The sequence below is a fragment of the Scyliorhinus torazame genome, chromosome 21 (assembly GCF_047496885.1).
Source record: "Scyliorhinus torazame isolate Kashiwa2021f chromosome 21, sScyTor2.1, whole genome shotgun sequence".
Lineage (NCBI taxonomy): Eukaryota > Metazoa > Chordata > Chondrichthyes > Carcharhiniformes > Scyliorhinidae > Scyliorhinus > Scyliorhinus torazame.
Window position 1 is genome coordinate 62147935 of NC_092727.1, and position 20266 is coordinate 62168200.

Here is a 20266-nt window from a genome sequence, read left to right on the forward strand (position 1 = left end):
CATAGATGACTTTGGAGATCCTTAAAAGGCCCTACTCTTGCACTCGTTACTCTTTTGCTCTTTATATATTTGTAGAAGCTCTTTGGATTCTCCTTTGCCTTATCTGCCAAAGCAATCTCATTTCTCCTTTTTGCCCTCCTGATTTCTCTCTTAACAAATGATTTGGATGAGGGAACAAAATGTAACATCTCTAAGTTTGCAGATGATACCAAGTTGGGTGAGAGGGTGAACTGTGACGAGGATGCAGAGATCCTACAGCATGATCTGGAAAGAGTGGGCAAATCAATGGCAGATGCAGTATAATTTGGATAAGTGTGAGGTAATTCACTGGAATTCATTACCACAGGGAGTAGTTGATGCTAAAACAGGAAGGCAGTTTACTACCTGAACAGTTGTAAATAATCATCTTTATTGTCACAAGTAGGCTTACATTGCAAAGTTACTGTGAAGAATCCTGAAGGGAACCAGCTATTTCTGATAGGTAAAAGGGTCATTGATTTAGCTATTTTAATGTAAATACTAAAGCTCAGTTTGAAATCCATTTAAAAATGGATTTCATCATAAGACTTTAAGCATAACTTTAGATGACAAAAACATACAGCTTGCAGTAACAAAAGCACAGCATTTGAAACATCTACAGGCTAGCTAGAAGCTAATGCAACATGTTTATATTATAAATTGTCCATTGTTCTAATGAACAGACTTGCAAAAGGTCAAATTAGTTTCATTACCACAATCTGATCAAGGTCAAAATAAGCACCATGACAACATGAATCTACCATTGTTCAGAATATGAATAATATAGCAGTCAGCAGAAAAACCAGCAGCAACCAGAGCTGATTAAAAGTATAACTCACATTCCAACACACGACTAGCATCTAAAAAGCAACATATCTACAGCTATGTTGCATATTGAAGATTGACAACCATCCAACCAAATGAATTTGAGACTCATCCAAACCAATCAGCCATTTTCCATCCAGGATCACTTTTACCTAACTATTCGCTATCCTTAATTTGTATTTTCATATTTCCACTCCAACTCTGAAAGTCTGCTCAAGCTGTTTTGCTTTGAGCAAGAAACCATTACTGTATTTTGAAAGTTAAATCTGTTTGTAGACTACTAAGTCGATTGTATCTCGAAAGTCTTCTGCTGGCAGGGCTTTATTAAGAACATTTGATTTGTAACCACAAGAAGATCTCAAACTCTCAATTATAATCAATAGACACAATAAAAGATTTCATTTCGCACCCTAGACATGTAACTTAAATTTCTACTGAGTTCAGTGTACGAGATTTCAACAAACCCCTAATCGCCACATTCCGGCACCTGTTCGGGTACACAGAGGGAGAATTCAGAATGTCCACATGACTGAACAGCACGTCTTTCGGGAGGAAACCAGAGCACCCAGAGGAAACCCACAGACACGGGTAGAACGTGCAGACTCCGCACAGGGAATCGAACCTGGGACCCTGGCACTGTGAAGCCACAGTGCTAACCACTAAATTGGGAGAGGAGAGTGTGCAGCGGGACCTGGGTGTCCTTGTGCACCAGTCACTGAAGGTAAGCATACAGGTGAAGCAGACGGTAAAGAAGGCTAATGGTATGTTGGCCTTCATTGCGAGAGGTTTCGAGTACAGGAGCAGGGATGTATTGTTGCAATTATACAGGGCCTTGGTGAGGACACGCCTACAATATTATGTGCAGTTTTGGTCTCTTTTTCTGAGGAAGGATGTTCTTGGTCTCGAGGGAGTGCAGCGAAGGTTTACCAGACTGATTCCAGGGATGGCAGGACTGTCATATGTGGAGAGATCGACTAGGTTAGGATTGTTCTCGCTGGATTTCAGAAGAATGAGGGGGGGGGGGGGTCTCACAGAGACATAAAATTCTAACAGGACTAGACAGGGTGGATGCAGGGAAGATGTTCCCGAAGGTGTGTCCAGAACTAGGGGTCACAGTCTGAGGATTCAGAGTAAACTATTTCGGACAGAGATGAGGAGACATTTCTTCACCCAAAGAGTGGTGAGCCTGTGGAATTCATTACCACAGGGAGTAGTTGATGCTAAAACATTCAATATATTCAAGAGCACTTGGAGCGAATGGAATTAAAGATAATGGGGAGAAAGCAGGATTAGGCTATAGAGTTGGATGATCAGCTGTGATTGTGATAAATGGCGGAACAGACTCGAAGGGCCAATAGACCTCCTCCTGCTCCTATCTTCTATGTATCTATGTAACTCTACTCCAACAAGCTCTAAACTCTTCAATGGATCCACTTGATCCCAGCTGCAAATGCATGTCATATGCCTCCTTCTTATTTTATTAGAGTTGATCTTTTGTCTACACCCTAGCTATGACTGTAACATTACCCTCTGTACAGTATGCGTTGTCTGTATAGCATGCAAGAAACAATACTTTTCACTGTATACCAGGCATTGTCAAACTCAGGGGCGTGACCCGTGGGTGGGTGTCGGGAGGCCCGCGGAGCCATCTGTCGCAGAGCTCCCGATCCCGCAAATCCATGCTCAACAGCCGCAGCAGCTGGCTTTTAACAATGCCTGCTGCGAGCGGCCTTCAAAATGGCCAGGAACAGCTAAAAAAAATTCGACCACACTGTGCATGCGCACTGATGATCGGGCAAGCATGCGCAGTGCGCCACATTTTTTTAATATGGTCACAGCCTTTTTTTTCCCCCAAGTTCGGGAGGCCAAAGGGACCCAAAACCATTTCCTCCATTTTTGTCAGCAACAAACAAGGTAAGAGGAAATGGTGGGTCGCGCAGGTCGGCCGGTGTGGGCCGCAAAGATTGGCTGGCGTGGGTCGCGAAGGTCGGCTGGGTTGGGTCCTGAAGGTTGGCAGGTTGATAAAAATGGGTCCCTGGGAAAAAAGTATACTAATACATGGGACAATAATAAATCAAATCAAATCAAAATCTTTTTGACCAGGCCCGCAATATCCTGAGCCATCCAGGGTTCCCTACTTCTACCAGCCTTGCCCAGAACACTCCCCCCCCCGCCCCCCAGATCAGCTGTGATTCTACCAGCCTTGCCATTCACTCAAAAAGGAATGTGCTTACCCTGAACTTGGCTTTACTAATAATTCTGGGCTTCACATTTTCATTTGCAGGGCAGAGCCTTGGAAAGGGTGCAGAGGAGTTACAGAATAGAATCATTGACAGGGTACAGCACAGGAAGCGGCCATTCGACCCTTCTTGTCCGTGCCAGCCTGAGTTCAATTCCACATTCCTGCACGCGGTCCATAGCCCTGTATCTTACAGCACCAAGGTACACATCCAGGTACTTTTCGAAAGTTCTTTCTCATTTCCCCTCTACACCTTCTGCTAGAACCGCATCAAGGATTGAGGGCCCATCCACTTACTAGTTCTCATTATTCCCTCGATCAAGCCCTTTACAATAGTGATCGCATCAGTTTAAAAAAAGTCATAAAAAAGGTGCAATATGGAAATATAATCAAACGTTCATTGGAACCTCATGGGCAAAGGATTTAAATATACGGGAAAAAGAGATTAAGAGTAACATTCACCTCATACAGGCAGATCAAAAGATTTTGTAATTAGAAATTAATAGGAGGGCGGGGGTAACCCGGTGTAGGGTTGGGTTTTTTTCCCAGTGCTTTGGGGGGGGTACCCAGTGTTGAGTGGGTTTTGACTAGATTGTTCTTTCTTGGGAGGGGGGTGGCTTTGGGGGGGGGGGGGCGCGGAGGTTACCCAGTGTTGAGTGGGTTTTGACGAGATTTTTCTTTCTTGGGGAGGGCGTTGGGGGGATTTCCAGAATCCAGTGTTGGGGTGGCAGGTTTTGCCCACTCGTTTTTTTGGCAGGGGTGGGGGGGGGGGGGGGGGGGGGGGGGCGGGGGAAAAGGCGGTTTTAGCGGCATAGGCAGCATGGCAGCACAGTGGTTAGCACAGTTGCTTCACATCTCCAGGGTCCCAGGTTCGATTCCCGGTTTGGGTCACTGTGCGGAACATTCTCCCCGTGTCTGCAACGGTTTCCGCCAGGTGCTCCTGTTTCCTCCTACAGGTCAAAGGTGTGCAGGTTAGGTGGATTGGCCGTGCTAAATTGCCCTTAGGTGAGGTGGGGCTACTGGTTTACGGGGATAGTGTGGAGGGTGGGCTTAAGTTGGGTGAACTTACAGTGCAGAAGGACGCCATTCGGCACACCGAGTCTGCACCAGCCCTTCGAAATAGTACCCCACCTAAGCCCACATCCCAACCCTATCCCCGTAACCCATTAACCCCACCCCACCTTTTTGGACACTAAGGGCAGTTTATCATGTCCAATCCACCTAACCTGCGCATCTTTGGTCTGTGGGAGGAAACTGGGGATTTACCCAGTTTGGGGGGGGGGGATGTCAGCCGCCAGGGGGGGGGATTTCAGCCGGTCGGGGGTGGAAGGGAGATCCTTAAAAGGACCTACTCTTGCACTCGTTACGTGGGGAGTACGGGGGGGGGGGGAGGGAAAGAGTACTGGGGGGGGGGGGGAGGGGAGGAGTACTGGGGGGGGGGGGGGAGAGGGGAGGAGTACTGGGGGGGGGGGGAGGGGAGGAGTACTGGCGGGGGGGGAGGGGAGGAGTACTGGGGGGGAGGAGTACTGGGGGGGGAAGAGTACTGGGGGGGGGAGTATTGGAGGGGGGAGGGAGTATTGGAGGGGGGAGTATTGGAGGGGGGGGGGAGTATTGGGGGGGGAAGTATTGGAGGGGGGGGAGTATTGGAGGGGGGGAGTATTGGAGGGGGGGAGTATTGGAGGGGGGGAGTATTGGAGGGGGGGAGTATTGGAGGGGGGGAGTATTGGAGGGGGGGAGTATTGGAGGGGGGGAGTATTGGAGGGGGGGAGTATTGGAGGGGGGGAGTATTGGAGGGGGGGAGTATTGGAGGGGGGGAGTATTGGAGGGGGGAGTATTGGAGGGGGGCAGTATTGGAGGGGGGGAGTATTGGAGGGGGGGAGTATTGGGGGGGGAGTATTGGAGGGGGAGGAGTACTGGAGGGGGGGAGGAGTATTGGAGGGGGGGGAGGAGTATTGGAGGGGGGAGGAGTATTGGAGGGGGAGGAGTATTGGAGGGGGAGGAGTATTGGAGGGGGGGAGTATTGGAGGGGGGAGTATTGGAGGGGGGAGTATTGGAGGGGGGAGTATTGGAGGGGGGGAGTATTGGAGGGGGGGGAGTATTGGAGGGGGGGAGTATTGGAGGGGGGAGTATTGGAGGGGGGAGTATTGGAGGGGGGAGTATTGGAGGGGGGAGTATTGGAGGGGGGGAGTATTGGAGGGGGGGGGAGTATTGGAGGGGGGGGGAGTATTGGAGGGGGGGGAGTATTGGAGGGGGGAGTATTGGAGGGGGGGGGAGTATTGGAGGGGGGGAGTATTGGAGGGGGGGGGAGTATTGGAGGGGGGGGAGTATTGGAGGGGGGGAGTATTGGAGGGGGGGAGTATTGGAGGGGGGGAGTATTGGAGGGGGGAGTATTGGAGGGGGGAGTATTGGAGGGGGAGTATTGGAGGGGGGGAGTATTGGAGGGGGGGGGAGTATTGGAGGGGGGGGGAGTATTGGAGGGGGGGGGAGTATTGGAGGGGGGGGGAGTATTGGAGGGGGGGGAGTATTGGAGGGGGGTATTGAGGGGGGGGGAGTACTGGAGGGGGGGGGGAGTATTGGAGGGGGGGGGAGTATTGGAGGGGGGGGGAGTATTGGAGGGGGGAGTATTGGAGGGGGGGGAGTATTGGAGGGGGGGAGTATTGGGGGGGGAGTATTGGAGGGGGGGGGGAGTATTGGAGTGGGGGGAGCATTGGGGGGGGAGTATTGGGGGGGGAGTATTGGAGGGGGGGAGTATTGGAGGGGGGGAGTATTGGAGGGGGGGAGTATTGGAGGGGGGGAGTATTGGAGGGGGGGAGTATTGGAGGGGAGTATTGGAGGGGGGGGAGTATTGGAGGGGAGTATTGGAGAGGGGGGAATTTTGGAGGGGGGAGTATTGGAGGGGGGAGTATTGGAGGGGGGAGTATTGGAGGGGGGGAGTATTGGAGGGGGGGAGTATTGGAGGGGGGAGTATTGGAGGGGGGAGTATTGGAGGGGGGGAGTATTGGAGGGGGGGAGTATTGGAGGGGGGGGAGTATTGGAGGGGGGGAGTATTGGGGGGGGAGTATTGGAGGGGGGGGGTGTATTGGAGGGGGGGGGAGTATTGGAGGGGGGGGAGTATTGGAGGGGGGGGGGAGTATTGGAGGGGGGGGGAGTATTGGAGGGGGGGGAGTATTGGAGGGGGGGGAGTATTGGAGGGGGGGAGTATTGGAGGGGGGAGTATTGGAGGGGGGGGAGTATTGGAGGGGGGGAGTATTGGAGGGGGGGGGGAGTATTGGAGGGGGGGGGAGTATTGGAGGGGGGGGTGTATTGGAGGGGGGGGGGGAGTATTGGAGGGGGGGGGAGTATTGGAGGGGGGGAGTATTGGAGGGGAGTATTGGAGAGGGGGGGGAGTATTGGAGGGGGGGGGAGTATTGGAGGGGGGGAGTATTAGAGGGGGGAGTATTGGAGGGGGGGAAGTATTGGAGGGGGGGAAGTATTGGAGGGGGGGAAGTATTGGAGGGGGGAAGTATTGGAGGGGGGGAGTATTGGAGGGGGGGGAGTATTGGAGGGGGGAGGAGTATTGGAGGGGGGAGGAGTATTGGAGGGGGAGGAGTATTGGAGGGGGAGGAGTATTGGAGGGGGGAGGAGTATTGGAGGGGGGAGGTGTATTGGAGGGGGGGAGGAGTATTGGAGGGGGAGGAGTATTGGAGGGGGAGGAGTATTGGAGGGGGAGGAGTATTGGAGGGGGGGAGTATTGGAGGCGGGGGGGAGTATTGGAGGCGGGGGGGAGGGGAGTATTGGAGGCGGGGGGAGGGGAGTATTGGCGGGGGGGGGGAGTATTGGATGGGGGGGGGAGTATTGGATGGGGGGGGAGTATTGGAGGGGGGGGGAGTATTGGAAGGGGGGGAGTATTGGAAGGGGGGGAGTATTGGAGGGGGGGGGAGTATTGGAGGGGGGGAGTATTGGAGGGGGGGAGTATTGGAGGGGGGGAGTATTGGAGGGGGGAGTATTGGAGGGGGGAGTATTGGAGGGGGGAGTATTGGAGGGGGGGAGTATTGGAGGGGGGGAGTATTGGAGGGGGGGGGAGTATTGGAGGGGGGGAGTATTGGAGGGGGGGAGTATTGGAGGGGGGGGAGTATTGGAGGGGGGGGAGTATTGGAGGGGGGGAGTATTGGAGGGGGGTATTGGAGGGGGGGGGGGGGAGTACTGGAGGGGGGGAGTATTGGAGGGGGGGAGTATTGGAGGGGGGGAGTATTGGAGGGGGGGGAGTATTGGAGAGGGGGGGAGTATTGGAGGGGGGGAGTATTGGAGGGGGGGGGGAGTATTGGAGGGGGGGAGTATTGGAGGGGGGGGAGTATTGGAGGGGGGGAGTATTGCAGGGGGGAGTATTGCAGGGGGGAGTATTGCAGGGGGGGAGTATTGGAGGGGGGGGAGTATTGGAGGGGGGAGTATTGGAGGGGGGGAGTATTGGAGGGGTGGGGGAGTATTGGAGGGGTGGGGGAGTATTGGAGGGGGGGGGGAGTATTGGAGGGGGAGGAGTATTGGAGGGGGGAGGAGTATTGGAGGGGGGGGGAGTATTGGAGGGGGGGATTATTGGAGGGGGGGAGTATTGGAGTGGGGGGGAGTATTGGGGGGGGGGGAGTATTGGAGGGGGAGTATTGGAGGGGGAGTACTGGAGGGGGGATTATTGGAGGGGGGGAGTATTGGAGTGGGGGGGAGTATTGGAGTGGGGGGGGAGTATTGGGGGGAAGTATTGGGGGGGAGTATTGGAGGGGGGGGCGTATTGAAGGGGGGGAGTATTGGAGGGGGGGAGTATTGGAGAGGGGGAGTATTGGAGGGGGGAGTATTGGAGGGGGGGGAGTATTGGAGGGGGGGGGAGTATTGGAGGGGGGGAGTATTGGAGGGGGGAGTATTGGAGGGGGGAGTATTGGAGAGGGGGGGAGTATTGGAGAGGGGGGGAGTATTGGAGGGGGGGGGAGTATTGGAGGGGGGGGAGTATTGGAGGGGGGGGGAGTATTGGAGTGGGGGGGAGTATTGGGGGGAGTATTGGAGGGGGGGGGGAGTATTGGAGGGGGGGGAGTATTGGAGGGGGGAGTATTGGGGGGGGGAGTATTGGAGGGGGGAGGAGTATTGGAGGGGGGAGGAGTATTGGAGAGGGGAGGAGTATTGGAGGGGGAGGAGTATTGGAGGGGGAGGAGTATTGGAGGGGGAGGAGTATTGGAGGGGGAGGAGTATTGGAGGGGGAGGAGTATTGGAGGGGGGGGAGGAGTATTGGAGGGGGGGAGGAGTATTGGAGGGGGGAGGAGTATTGGAGGGGGGGAGTATTGGAGGCGGGGGGGAGTATTGGAGGCGGGGGGAGGGGAGTATTGGCGGGGTGGGGAGTATTCGATGGGGGGGGAGTATTGGATGGGGGGGGGAGTATTGGATGGGGGGGGGGAGTATTGGATGGGGGGGGAGTATTGGATGGGGGGGGGAGTATTGGATGGGGGGGGGGAGTATTGGAGGGGGGGTATTGGAGGGGGGGTATTGGAGGGGGGGGTATTGGAGGGGGGGTATTGGAGGGGGGGGTATTGGAGGGGGGGGTATTGGAGGGGGGGGAGTATTGGAGGGGGGGGAGTATTGGAGGGGGGGGGAGTATTGGAGGGGGGGGGGAGTATTGGAGGGGGGGGGAGTATTGGAGGGGGGGAGTATTGGAGCGGGGGAGTATTGGAGGGGGGGGGGAGTATTGGAGGGGGGGAGTATTGGAGGGGGGGAGTATTGGAGGGGGGTATTGGAGGGGGGTATTGGAGGGGGGTATTGGAGGGGGGTATTGGAGGGGGGTATTGGAGGGGGGTATTGGAGGGGGGTATTGGAGGGGGGTATTGGAGGGGGGGAGTATTGGAGGGGGGGAGTACTGGAGGGGGGGGAGTATTGGAGGGGGGGGAGTATTGGAGGGGGGGGAGTATTGGAGGGGGGCGAGTATTGGGGGGGAGTATTGGAGGGGGGGAGTATTGGAGGGGGGGGAGTATTGGAGGGGGGGAGTATTGGAGGGGGGGAGTATTGGAGGGGGGGAGTATTGGAGGGGGGGGAGTATTGGAGGGGTGGGGGAGTATTGGAGGGGTGGGGGAGTATTGGAGGGGTGGGGGAGTATTGGAGGGGTGGGGGAGTATTGGAGGGGTGGGGGAGTATTGGAGGGGGGGGAGTATTGGAGGGGGAGTATTGGAGGGGGGAGTATTGGAGGGCGGGAGTATTGGAGGGGGGGAGAGTATTGGAGGGGGGAGAGTATTGGAGGGGGGGGGAGTATTGGAGGGGTGGGAGTATTGGAGGGGGGAGGAGTATTGGAGGGGGGGGAGTATTGGAGGGGGGGGAGTATTGGAGGGGGGGGGAGTATTGGAGGGGGGGAGTATTGGAGGGGGGGCGTATTGGAGGGGGGGGGGGAGTATTGGAGGGGGGAGTATTGGAGGGGGGAGTATTGGAGGGGGGGAGTATTGGAGGGGGGGGAGTATTGGAGGGGGGATTATTGGAGGGGGGGGAGTATTGGAGTGGGGGGGAGTATTGGGGGGGGGAAGTATTGGGGGGGAGTATTGGAGGGGGGAGTATTGAAGGGGGGAGTATTGGAGGGGGGGGAGTATTGGAGAGGGGGAGTATTGGAGGGGGGGTAGTATTGGAGGGGGAGGAGTGTTGGAGGGGGGGGAGTATTGGAGGGGGGGATTATTGGGGGGGGAGTATTGGAGTGGGGGGGGGGGGGAGTATTGGGGGGCGGAGTATTGGAGGGGGAGTATTGGAGGGGGAGTATTGGAGGGGGAGTATTGGAGGGGGGGAGTATTGGAGGGGGGGAGTATTGGAGGGGGGATTATTGGAGGGGGGGGGAGTATTGGAGTGGGGGTGAGTATTGGGGGGGAAGTATTGGGGGGGAAGTATTGGAGGGGGGGAGTATTGAAGGGGGGGAGTATTGGAGGGGGGGGGAGTATTGGAGAGGGGGAGTATTGGAGGGGGGGAGTATTGGAGGGGGGGGGAGTATTGGAGGGGGGGGGAGTATTGGAGGGGGGGGAGTATTGGAGGGGGGGGGGAGTATTGGAGGGGGGCAGTATTGGAGGGGGGGGGAGTATTGGAGGGGGGGAGTATTGGAGGGGGGTGGAGTATTGGAGGGGGGGGAGTATTGGAGTGGGGGGGGAGTATTGGGGGGGAGTATTGGAGGGGGGGAGTATTGGAGGGGGGAGTATTGGGGGGAGTATTGGAGGGGGGGGGAGTATTGGGGGGGAGTATTGGAGGGGGGAGTATTGGAGGGGGGGAGTATTGGAGGGGGGGGAGTATTGGAGGGGGGGGAGTATTGGAGGGGGGGGAGTATTGGGGGGGGGGAGTATTGGAGGGGGGGAGTATTGGAGGGGGGGGAGTATTGGAGGGGGGGGGAGTATTGGAGGGGGGGAGTATTGGAGGAGGGGGGAGTATTGGGGGGGGAGTATTGGAGGGGGGGGGGAGTATTGGAGGGGGGGGGGGAGTATTGGAGGGGGGGGAGGATTGGAGCGGGGGTGTATTGGAGGGGGGGTGTATTGGAGGGGGGGTGTATTGGAGGGGGGGGGAGTATTGGGGGGAGTATTGGAGGGGGGGTATTGGAGGGGGGGGAGTATTGGAGGGGGGTGGGAGTATTGGAGGGGGTGGAGTATTCGAGGGGGGGGGGAGTATTGGAGGGGGGGGAGTATTGGAGGGGGGGAGTATTGGAGGGGGGTATTGGAGGGGGGTATTGGAGGGGGGTATTGGAGGGGGGTATTGGAGGGGGGTATTGGAGGGGGGTATTGGAGGGGGGGGGGAGTACTGGAGGGGGGGGGAAGTACTGGAGGGGGGGGGGGAGTACTGGAGGGGGGGGGAGTACTGGAGGGGGGGGGAGTACTGGAGGGGGTGGGTGTACTGGAGGGGGGGGGAGTATTGGAGGGGGGGGGAGTATTGTGGGGGGGGGGAGTATTGGGGGGGGGAGTATTGGAGGGGGGGGAGTATTGGAGGGGGGGGATTATTGGAGGGGGGGGGGAGTATTGGAGGGGGGGGAGTATTGGAGGGGGGGGAGTATTGGAGGGGGGGAGTATTGGAGGGGGGGGAGTATTGGAGGGGGGAGTATTGGAGGGGGGAGTATTGGAGGGGGGGAGTATTGGAGGGGGGGAATATTGGAGGGGTGGGGGAGTATTGGAGGGGTGGGGGAGTATTGGAGGGGTGGGGGAGTATTGGAGGGGTGGGGGAGTATTGGAGGGGTGGGGGAGTATTGGAGGGGTGGGGGGAGTATTGGAGGGGTGGGGGAGTATTGGAGGGGGGGAGTATTGGAGGGGGGAGTATTGGAGGGGGGAGTATTGGAGGGCGGGAGTATTGGAGGGGGGGAGAGTATTGGAGGGGGGAGAGTATTGGAGGGGGGGGGAGTATTGGAGGGGGGAGTATTGGAGGGGGGAGGAGTATTGGAGGGGGGGGGAGTATTGGAGGGGGGGGGAGTATTGGAGGGGGGGGAGTATTGGAGGGGGGGGAGTATTGGAGGGGGGGAGTATTGGAGGGGGGGCGTATTGGAGGGGGGGGAGTATTGGAGGGGGGGCGTATTGGAGGGGGGGGGGAGTATTGGAGGGGGGAGTATTCGAGGGGGGAGTATTGGAGGGGGGAGTATTGGAGGGGGGAGTATTGGAGGGGGGAGTATTGGAGGGGGGAGTATTGGAGGGGGGGAGTATTGGAGGGGGGAGTATTGGAGGGGGGGAGGAGTATTGGAGGGGGGGGTGAGTATTGGAGGGGGGATTATTGGGGGGGGAGTATTGGAGTGGGGGGGGAGTATTGGGGGGGGGAGTATTGGGGGGGAGTATTGGAGGGGGAGTATTGGAGGGGGGGAGTATTGGAGGGGGGGAGTATTGGAGGGGGGATTATTGGAGGGGGGGAGTATTGGAGTGGGGGGGAGTATTGGGGGGGAAGTATTGGGGGGGGAGTATTGGAGGGGGGAGTATTGGAGGGGGGAGTATTGAAGGGGGGAGTATTGGAGGGGGGGGAGTATTGGAGAGGGGGAGTATTGGAGGGGGGGAGTAAGGAGGGGGGGGAGTATTGGAGGGGGGGGAGTATTGGAGTGGGGGGGAGTATTGGAGGGGGGGGGAGTATTGGAGGGGGGCAGTATTGGAGGGGGGCAGTATTGGAGGGGGGGGGAGTATTGGAGGGGGGGGAGTATTGGAGGGGGGGGAGTATTGGAGGGGGGGAGTATTGGAGGGGGGGAGTATTGGAGTGGGGAGTATTGGAGTGGGGGGGGGAGTATTGGGGGGGAGTATTGGAGGGGGGGAGTATTGGAGGTGGGGGGAGTATTGGGGGGAGTATTGGAGGGGGGGAGTATTGGGGGGGAGTATTGGGGGGGGAGTATTGGAGGGGGGGAGTATTGGAGGGGGGAGTATTGGAGGGGGGAGTATTGGAGGGGGGGAGTATTGGAGGGGGGAGTATTGGAGGGGGGGAGTATAGGAGGGGGGGGAGTATTGGAGGGGGGGAGTATTGGAGGGGGGGGGAGTATTGGAGGGGGGAGTATTGGAGGGGGGGGGGAGTATTGGAGGGGGGGGAGTATTGGAGGGGGGGGGGGGTATTGGAGGGGGGGGAGGATTGGAGTGGGGGGGAGGATTGGAGGGGGGGGTGTATTGGAGGGGGGTGTATTGGAGGGGGGGTGTATTGGAGGGGGGGGGGGAGTATTGGGGGGGGTATTGGAGGGGGGTATTGGAGGGGGGTATTGGAGGGGGGTGGGAGTATTGGAGGGGGTGGAGTATTGGAGGGGGGGGAGTATTGGAGGGGGGGGTGTATTGGAGGGGGGGGGAGTATTGGAGGGGGGAGTATTGGAGGGGGGGTATTGGAGGGGGGTATTGGAGGGGGGTATTGGAGGGGGGTATTGGAGGGGGGTATTGGAGGGGGGTATTGGAGGGGGGTATTGGAGGGGGGTATTGGAGGGGGGGAGTATTGGAGGGGGGGAGTACTGGAGGGGGGGGAGTATTGGAGGGGGGGGAGTATTGGTGGGGGGGGAGTATTGGAGGGGGGCGAGTATTGGGGGGGAGTATTGGAGGGGGGGAGTATTGGAGGGGGGGGAGTATTGGAGGGGGGGAGTATTGGAGGGGGGGGAGTATTGGAGGGGGGGAGTATTGGAGGGGGGGGAGTATTGGAGGGGTGGGGGAGTATTGGAGGGGTGGGGGAGTATTGGAGGGGTGGGGGAGTATTGGAGGGGTGGGGGAGTATTGGAGGGGTGGGGGAGTATTGGAGGGGGGGGAGTATTGGAGGGGGAGTATTGGAGGGGGGAGTATTGGAGGGAGGGAGTATTGGAGGGGGGGGAGAGTATTGGAGGGGGGAGAGTATTGGAGGGGGGGGGAGTATTGGAGGGGTGGGAGTATTGGAGGGGGGAGGAGTATTGGAGGGGGGGGAGTATTGGAGGGGGGGGAGTATTGGAGGGGGGGGGGAGTATTGGAGGGGGGGAGTATTGGAGGGGGGGCGTATTGGAGGGGGGGGGGAGTATTGGAGGGGGGAGTATTGGAGGGGGGAGTATTGGAGGGGGGGGAGTATTGGAGGGGGGGGAGTATTGGAGGGGGGGGAGTATTGGAGGGGGGATTATTGGAGGGGGGGGGAGTATTGGAGTGGGGGGGAGTATTGGGGGGGGAAGTATTGGGGGGGAGTATTGGAGGGGGGAGTATTGAAGGGGGGAGTATTGGAGGGGGGGGAGTATTGGAGAGGGGGAGTATTGGAGGGGGGGTAGTATTGGAGGGGGAGGAGTGTTGGAGGGGGGGGAGTATTGGAGGGGGGGATTATTGGGGGGGAGTATTGGAGTGGGGGGGGGGGGGGGAGTATTGGGGGGCGAGTATTGGAGGGGGAGTATTGGAGGGGGAGTATTGGAGGGGGAGTATTGGAGGGGGGGAGTATTGGAGGGGGGGAGTATTGGAGGGGGGGATTATTGGAGGGGGGGGAGTATTGGAGTGGGGGTGAGTATTGGGGGGAAGTATTGGGGGGGAGTATTGGAGGGGGGAGTATTGAAGGGGGGGAGTATTGGAGGGGGGGGGAGTATTGGAGAGGGGGAGTATTGGAGGGGGGGGAGTATTGGAGGGGGGGGGGAGTATTGGAGGGGGGGGGGAGTATTGGAGGGGGGGGAGTATTGGAGGGGGGGGGGAGTATTGGAGGGGGGCAGTATTGGAGGGGGGGGGAGTATTGGAGGGGGGGAGTATTGGAGGGGGGGTGGAGTATTGGAGGGGGGGGGAGTATTGGAGTGGGGGGGGAGTATTGGGGGGGAGTATTGGAGGGGGGGAGTATTGGAGGGGGGAGTATTGGGGGGAGTATTGGAGGGGGGGGGGAGTATTGGGGGGGAGTATTGGAGGGGGGAGTATTGGAGGGGGGGAGTATTGGAGGGGGGGGAGTATTGGAGGGGGGGAGTATTGGAGGGGGGGGAGTATTGGGGGGGGGGAGTATTGGAGGGGGGGAGTATTGGAGGGGGGGGAGTATTGGAGGGGGGGGGGAGTATTGGAGGGGGGGAGTATTGGAGGAGGGGGGAGTATTGGGGGGGGAGTATTGGAGGGGGGGGGGGAGTATTGGAGGGGGGGGGGGGAGTATTGGAGGGGGGGGGAGGATTGGAGCGGGGGTGTATTGGAGGGGGGGTGTATTGGAGGGGGGGTGTATTGGAGGGGGGGGGAGTATTGGGGGGAGTATTGGAGGGGGGGTATTGGAGGGGGGGGAGTATTGGAGGGGGGTGGGAGTATTGGAGGGGGTGGAGTATTCGAGGGGGGGGGGGAGTATTGGAGGGGGGGAGTATTGGAGGGGGGGAGTATTGGAGGGGGGGTATTGGAGGGGGGTATTGGAGGGGGGTATTGGAGGGGGGTATTGGAGGGGGGTATTGGAGGGGGGTATTGGAGGGGGGGGGGAGTACTGGAGGGGGGGGGAAGTACTGGAGGGGGGGGGGGAGTACTGGAGGGGGGGGGAGTACTGGAGGGGGGGGGAGTACTGGAGGGGGTGGGTGTACTGGAGGGGGGGGAGTATTGGAGGGGGGGGGAGTATTGTGGGGGGGGGGAGTATTGGGGGGGGGAGTATTGGAGGGGGGGGAGTATTGGAGGGGGGGGATTATTGGAGGGGGGGGGGGAGTATTGGAGGGGGGGGAGTATTGGAGGGGGGGGAGTATTGGAGGGGGGGAGTATTGGAGGGGGGGGAGTATTGGAGGGGGGAGTATTGGAGGGGGGAGTATTGGAGGGGGGGAGTATTGGAGGGGGGGAATATTGGAGGGGTGGGGGAGTATTGGAGGGGTGGGGGAGTATTGGAGGGGTGGGGGAGTATTGGAGGGGTGGGGGAGTATTGGAGGGGTGGGGGAGTATTGGAGGGGTGGGGGAGTATTGGAGGGGTGGGGGAGTATTGGAGGGGGGGAGTATTGGAGGGGGGAGTATTGGAGGGGGGAGTATTGGAGGGCGGGAGTATTGGAGGGGGGGAGAGTATTGGAGGGGGGAGAGTATTGGAGGGGGGGGAGTATTGGAGGGGGGGAGTATTGGAGGGGGGAGGAGTATTGGAGGGGGGGGGAGTATTGGAGGGGGGGGGAGTATTGGAGGGGGGGGAGTATTGGAGGGGGGGGAGTATTGGAGGGGGGGAGTATTGGAGGGGGGGCGTATTGGAGGGGGGGGAGTATTGGAGGGGGGGCGTATTGGAGGGGGGGGGGAGTATTGGAGGGGGGAGTATTCGAGGGGGGAGTATTGGAGGGGGGAGTATTGGAGGGGGGAGTATTGGAGGGGGGAGTATTGGAGGGGGGAGTATTGGAGGGGGGAGTATTGGAGGGGGGGAGGAGTATTGGAGGGGGGGGTGAGTATTGGAGGGGGGATTATTGGGGGGGGAGTATTGGAGTGGGGGGGGAGTATTGGGGGGGGGGAGTATTGGGGGGGAGTATTGGAGGGGGAGTATTGGAGGGGGGGAGTATTGGAGGGGGGGAGTATTGGAGGGGGGATTATTGGAGGGGGGGAGTATTGGAGTGGGGGGGAGTATTGGGGGGGAAGTATTGGGGGGGGAGTATTGGAGGGGGGAGTATTGGAGGGGGGAGTATTGAAGGGGGGAGTATTGGAGGGGGGGGAGTATTGGAGAGGGGGAGTATTGGAGGGGGGGAGTAAGGAGGGGGGGAGTATTGGAGGGGGGGAGTATTGGAGTGGGGGGGAGTATTGGAGGGGGGGGGAGTATTGGAGGGGGGCAGTATTGGAGGGGGGCAGTATTGGAGGGGGGGGGAGTATTGGAGGGGGGGGAGTATTGGAGGGGGGGGAGTATTGGAGGGGGGGAGTATTGGAGGGGGGGGAGTATTGGAGTGGGGAGTATTGGAGTGGGGGGGGGAGTATTGGGGGGGAGTATTGGAGGGGGGGAGTATTGGAGGTGGGGGGAGTATTGGGGGGAGTATTGGAGGGGGGGAGTATTGGGGGGGAGTATTGGGGGGGGAGTATTGGAGGGGGGAGTATTGGAGGGGGGAGTATTGGAGGGGGGAGTATTGGAGGGGGGGAGTATTGGAGGGGGGAGTATTGGAGGGGGGAGTATAGGAGGGGGGGGGAGTATTGGAGGGGGGGAGTATTGGAGGGGGGGGGAGTATTGGAGGGGGGAGTATTGGAGGGGGGGGGGAGTATTGGAGGGGGGGGAGTATTGGAGGGGGGGGGGGTATTGGAGGGGGGGAGGATTGGAGTGGGGGGGAGGATTGGAGGGGGGGGTGTATTGGAGGGGGGTGTATTGGTGGGGGGGTGTATTGGAGGGGGGGGGGAGTATTGGGGGGGGTATTGGAGGGGGGTATTGGAGGGGGGTGGGAGTATTGGAGGGGGTGGAGTATTGGAGGGGGGGAGTATTGGAGGGGGGGGGAGTATTGGAGGGGGGGAGTATTGGAGGGGGGGAGTATTGGAGGGGGGGAGTATTGGAGGGGGGGAGTATTGGGGGGGGGGGAGTATTGGAGGGGGGGGGGGGGGGAGTATTGGAGGGGGGGGGAGTATTGGAGGGGGGGGGAGTATTGGGGGGGAGTATTGGAGGGGGGGGGAGTATTGGAGGGGGGGGAGTATTGGAGGGGGGGGAGTATTGGAGGGGGGGAGTATTGGAGGGGGGGGGAGTATTGGAGGGGGGGGGGAGTATTGGAGGGGGGGGGAGTATTGGAGGGGGGGGAGTATTGGAGGGGGGGTGTATTGGAGGGGGGGTGTATGGAGGGGGGGTGTATTGGAGGGGGGGGGGGAGTATTGGAGGGGGGTGGGAGTATTGGAGGGGGTGGAGTATTGGAGGGGGGGGGGGGAGTATTGGAGGGGGGGGGTGGAGTATTGGAGGGGGGGGGAGTATTGGTGGGGGGGGGGAGTATTGGAGGGGGGGGGAGTATTGGAGGGGGGGAGTATTGGAGGGGGGGGAGTTTGGAGGGGGGGTGTATTGGAGGGGGGGTGTATTGGAGGGGGGTGTATTGGAGGGGGGGGGTGTATTGGAGGGGGGGGTGTATTGGAGGGGGGGTATTGGAGGGTGGGATTATTGGAGGGGGGGGGAGTATTGGAGGGGGGGGGGAGTATTGGAGGGGGGGTGTATTGGAGGGGGGAGTATTGGAGGGGGGGTGTATTGGAGGGGGGGGGGGGAGTATTGGGGGGGTATTGGAGGGGGGAGTATTGGAGGGGGGGAGTGAGTATTGGAGGGGGGGGGGAGTATTGGAGGAGGGCGGGGGAGTATTGGAGGGGGGGGAGTATTGGAGGGGGGGGGGGGGTATTGGGAGGGGGGGAGTATTGGAGGGGGGGAGTATTGGAGGGGGGGGAGTATTGGAGGGGGGGAGTATTGGAGGGGGGGGAGTATTGGAGGGGGGGAGTATTGGAGGGGGGGGAGTATTGGAGGGGGGGGAGTATTTGAGGGGGGGGGGAGTATTGGAGGGGGGGGGAGTATTGGAGGGGGGAGTATTGGAAGGGGGGGTGTATTGGAGGGGGGTGTATTGGAGGGGGGGTGTATTGGAGGGGGGGTATTGGAGGGGGGGAGTATTGGAGGAGGGGTGGGAGTATTGGAGGAGGGGTGGGAGTATTGGAGGAGGGGTGGGAGTATTGGAGGGGGGGGGGGAGTATTGGAGGGGGGGGGAGTATTGGAGGGGGGGAATATTGGAGGGGGGGAGTGTTGGAGGGGGGGAGTATTGGAGGGGGGGAGTATTGGAGGGGGGGAGTATTGGAGGGGGGGGGAGTATTGGAGGGGGGGGGGGGGGAGTATTGGAGGGGGGGGGGAGTATTGGAGGGGGGGAGTATTGGAGGGGGGGGGAGTATTGGAGGGGGGGGAGTATTGGGGGGGGGAGCATTGGAGGGGGGGGGGGGAGTATTGGAAGGGGGGTGTATTGGAGGGGGGGGGTGTATTGGAGGGGGGGGTGTATTGGAGGGGGGTGTATTGGAGGGGGGTGTATTGGAGGGGGTGTATTGGAGGGGGGTATTGGAGGGGGGGTTTGGAGGGGGGTATTGGAGGGGGGGGGAGTATTGGAGGGGGGGTGGGAGTATTGGAGGGGGGGGGTATTGGTGGGGGGGTATGGGAGGAGGGGGAGTATTGGAGGGGGGGGGTATTGGAGGGGGGGAGTATTGGAGGGGGGGGAGTATTGGAGGGGGGGGGAGTATTGGAGGGGGGGAGTATTGGAGGGGGGGGAGTTTGGAGGGGGGGGGGGAGTATTGGAAGGGGGGGGTGTATTGGAAGGGGGGTGTATTGGAGGGGGGGAGTATTGGGGGGGGTTGGGTGGGGGGGTATTGGAGGGGGTGGGAGTATTGGAGGGGGGGGTGGGAGTATTGGAGGGGGGGGGGGGAGTATTGGAGGGGGGGGAGTATTGGAGGGGGGGGGAGTATTGGAGGGGGGGGGGAGTATTGGAGGGGGGGGAGTATTGGAGGGGGGGGGAGTATTGGAGGGGGGGAGTATTGGGGGGGGGAATATTGGAGGTGGGGGAATATTGGAGGGGGGGGAATATTGGAGGAGGGGGGGGATATTGGAGGAGGGGGGGGAATATTGGAGGGGGGAATATTGGAGGGGGGGGATATTGGAGGGGGGGATTTTGGAGGGGGGGGGAATATTGGAGGGGGGGATATTGGGGGGGGGGAATATTGGGGGGGGAATATTGGAGGGGGGGGAATATTGGAGGGGGGGATATTGGAGGGGGGGAATATTGGAGGGGGGGGAATATTGGAGGGGGGGAATATTGGAGGGGGGATATTGTTGGGGGAGGGAATATTGGAGGGGGGGAATATTGGTGGGGGGGAATATTGGAGGGGGGGATATTGGAGGGGGGGGGATATTGGAGGGGGGGGGAATATTGGAGGGGGGGGGAATATTGGAGGGGGGGGGAATATTGGAGGGGGGGGGAATATTGGAGGGGGGGGGGAATATTGGAGGGGGGGGGGAATATTGGAGGGGGGGGGAATATTGGGGGGGAATATTCGAGGGGGGGGGGAATATTGGAGGGGGGGGGGAATATTGGAGGGGGGGAATATTGGAGGGGGGGAATATTGGGGGGGGGAATATTGGGGGGGGGAATATTGGGGGGGGAATATTGGGGGGGGGGAATATTGGGGGGGGGAATATTGGGGGGGGGGAATATTGGGGGGGGGAATATTGGGGGGGGGATATTGGGGGGGGGAATATTGGGGGGGGGGAATATTGGGGGGGGGGACTATTGGGGGGGGGGGACGGGACTATTGGGGGGACGGGACTATTGGGGGGGGGGAGGAATATTGGGGGGGGGGGGGAGGAATATTGGAGGAGGGGGGGGGATATTGGAGGGGGGGGGGATATTGGAGGGGGGGGGGGATTATTGGAGGGGGGGGGATTATTGGAGGGGGGGGGGAATATTGGAGGGGGGGGGGAATATTGGAGGGGGGGGGGGAATATTGGAGGGGGGGGGGGAATATTGGAGGGGGGGGGAATATTGGAGGGGGGGGGAATATTGGAGGGGGGGGAGAATATTGGAGGGGGGGGAGAATATTGGAGGGGGGGGGGAGATATCATGTGTATGGAGGGGTACCCGGCCTGGTGGAGGAGCAGGTTTTTTTTAATCCGATGCGTGGAATGGGTGAGAGAAGGGGGACGGTTCACCCTGGATTTGGCGGGGGCGGCGTTACCTGGTGCTGAGGGGGGGGGGGGCGTTACCTGGTGCTGAGGGGGGGGGGGGCGTTACCTGGTGCTGAGGGGGGGGGGCGTTACCTGGTGCTGAGGGGGGGGGGGGGTTACCTGGTGCTGAAGGGGGGGGGGGGGGGGTTTACTTGGTGCTGAAGGTGGGGGGGGGGGTGG

General features: G+C 59.6%; 1 protein-coding gene across 5 annotated transcripts in view; it reads right to left on the reverse strand.

The window, feature by feature from the left end:
• LOC140398318 (transmembrane protein 107-like) overlaps window positions 1-20266 on the reverse strand; it is a 116956-nt gene that overhangs the window by 94674 nt on the left and 2016 nt on the right. Inside the window, exon 1 of one of the 5 annotated variants that reach the window (XM_072486871.1) lies at window positions 3078-3135. The exons of the other annotated variants lie outside the window; for them this stretch is intronic. The gene's annotated coding sequence lies outside the window, so the exon portion shown is untranslated. Of the gene's footprint in view, window positions 1-3077; window positions 3136-20266 lie in introns of those variants that run through there. 5 annotated transcript variants of the gene reach the window in all.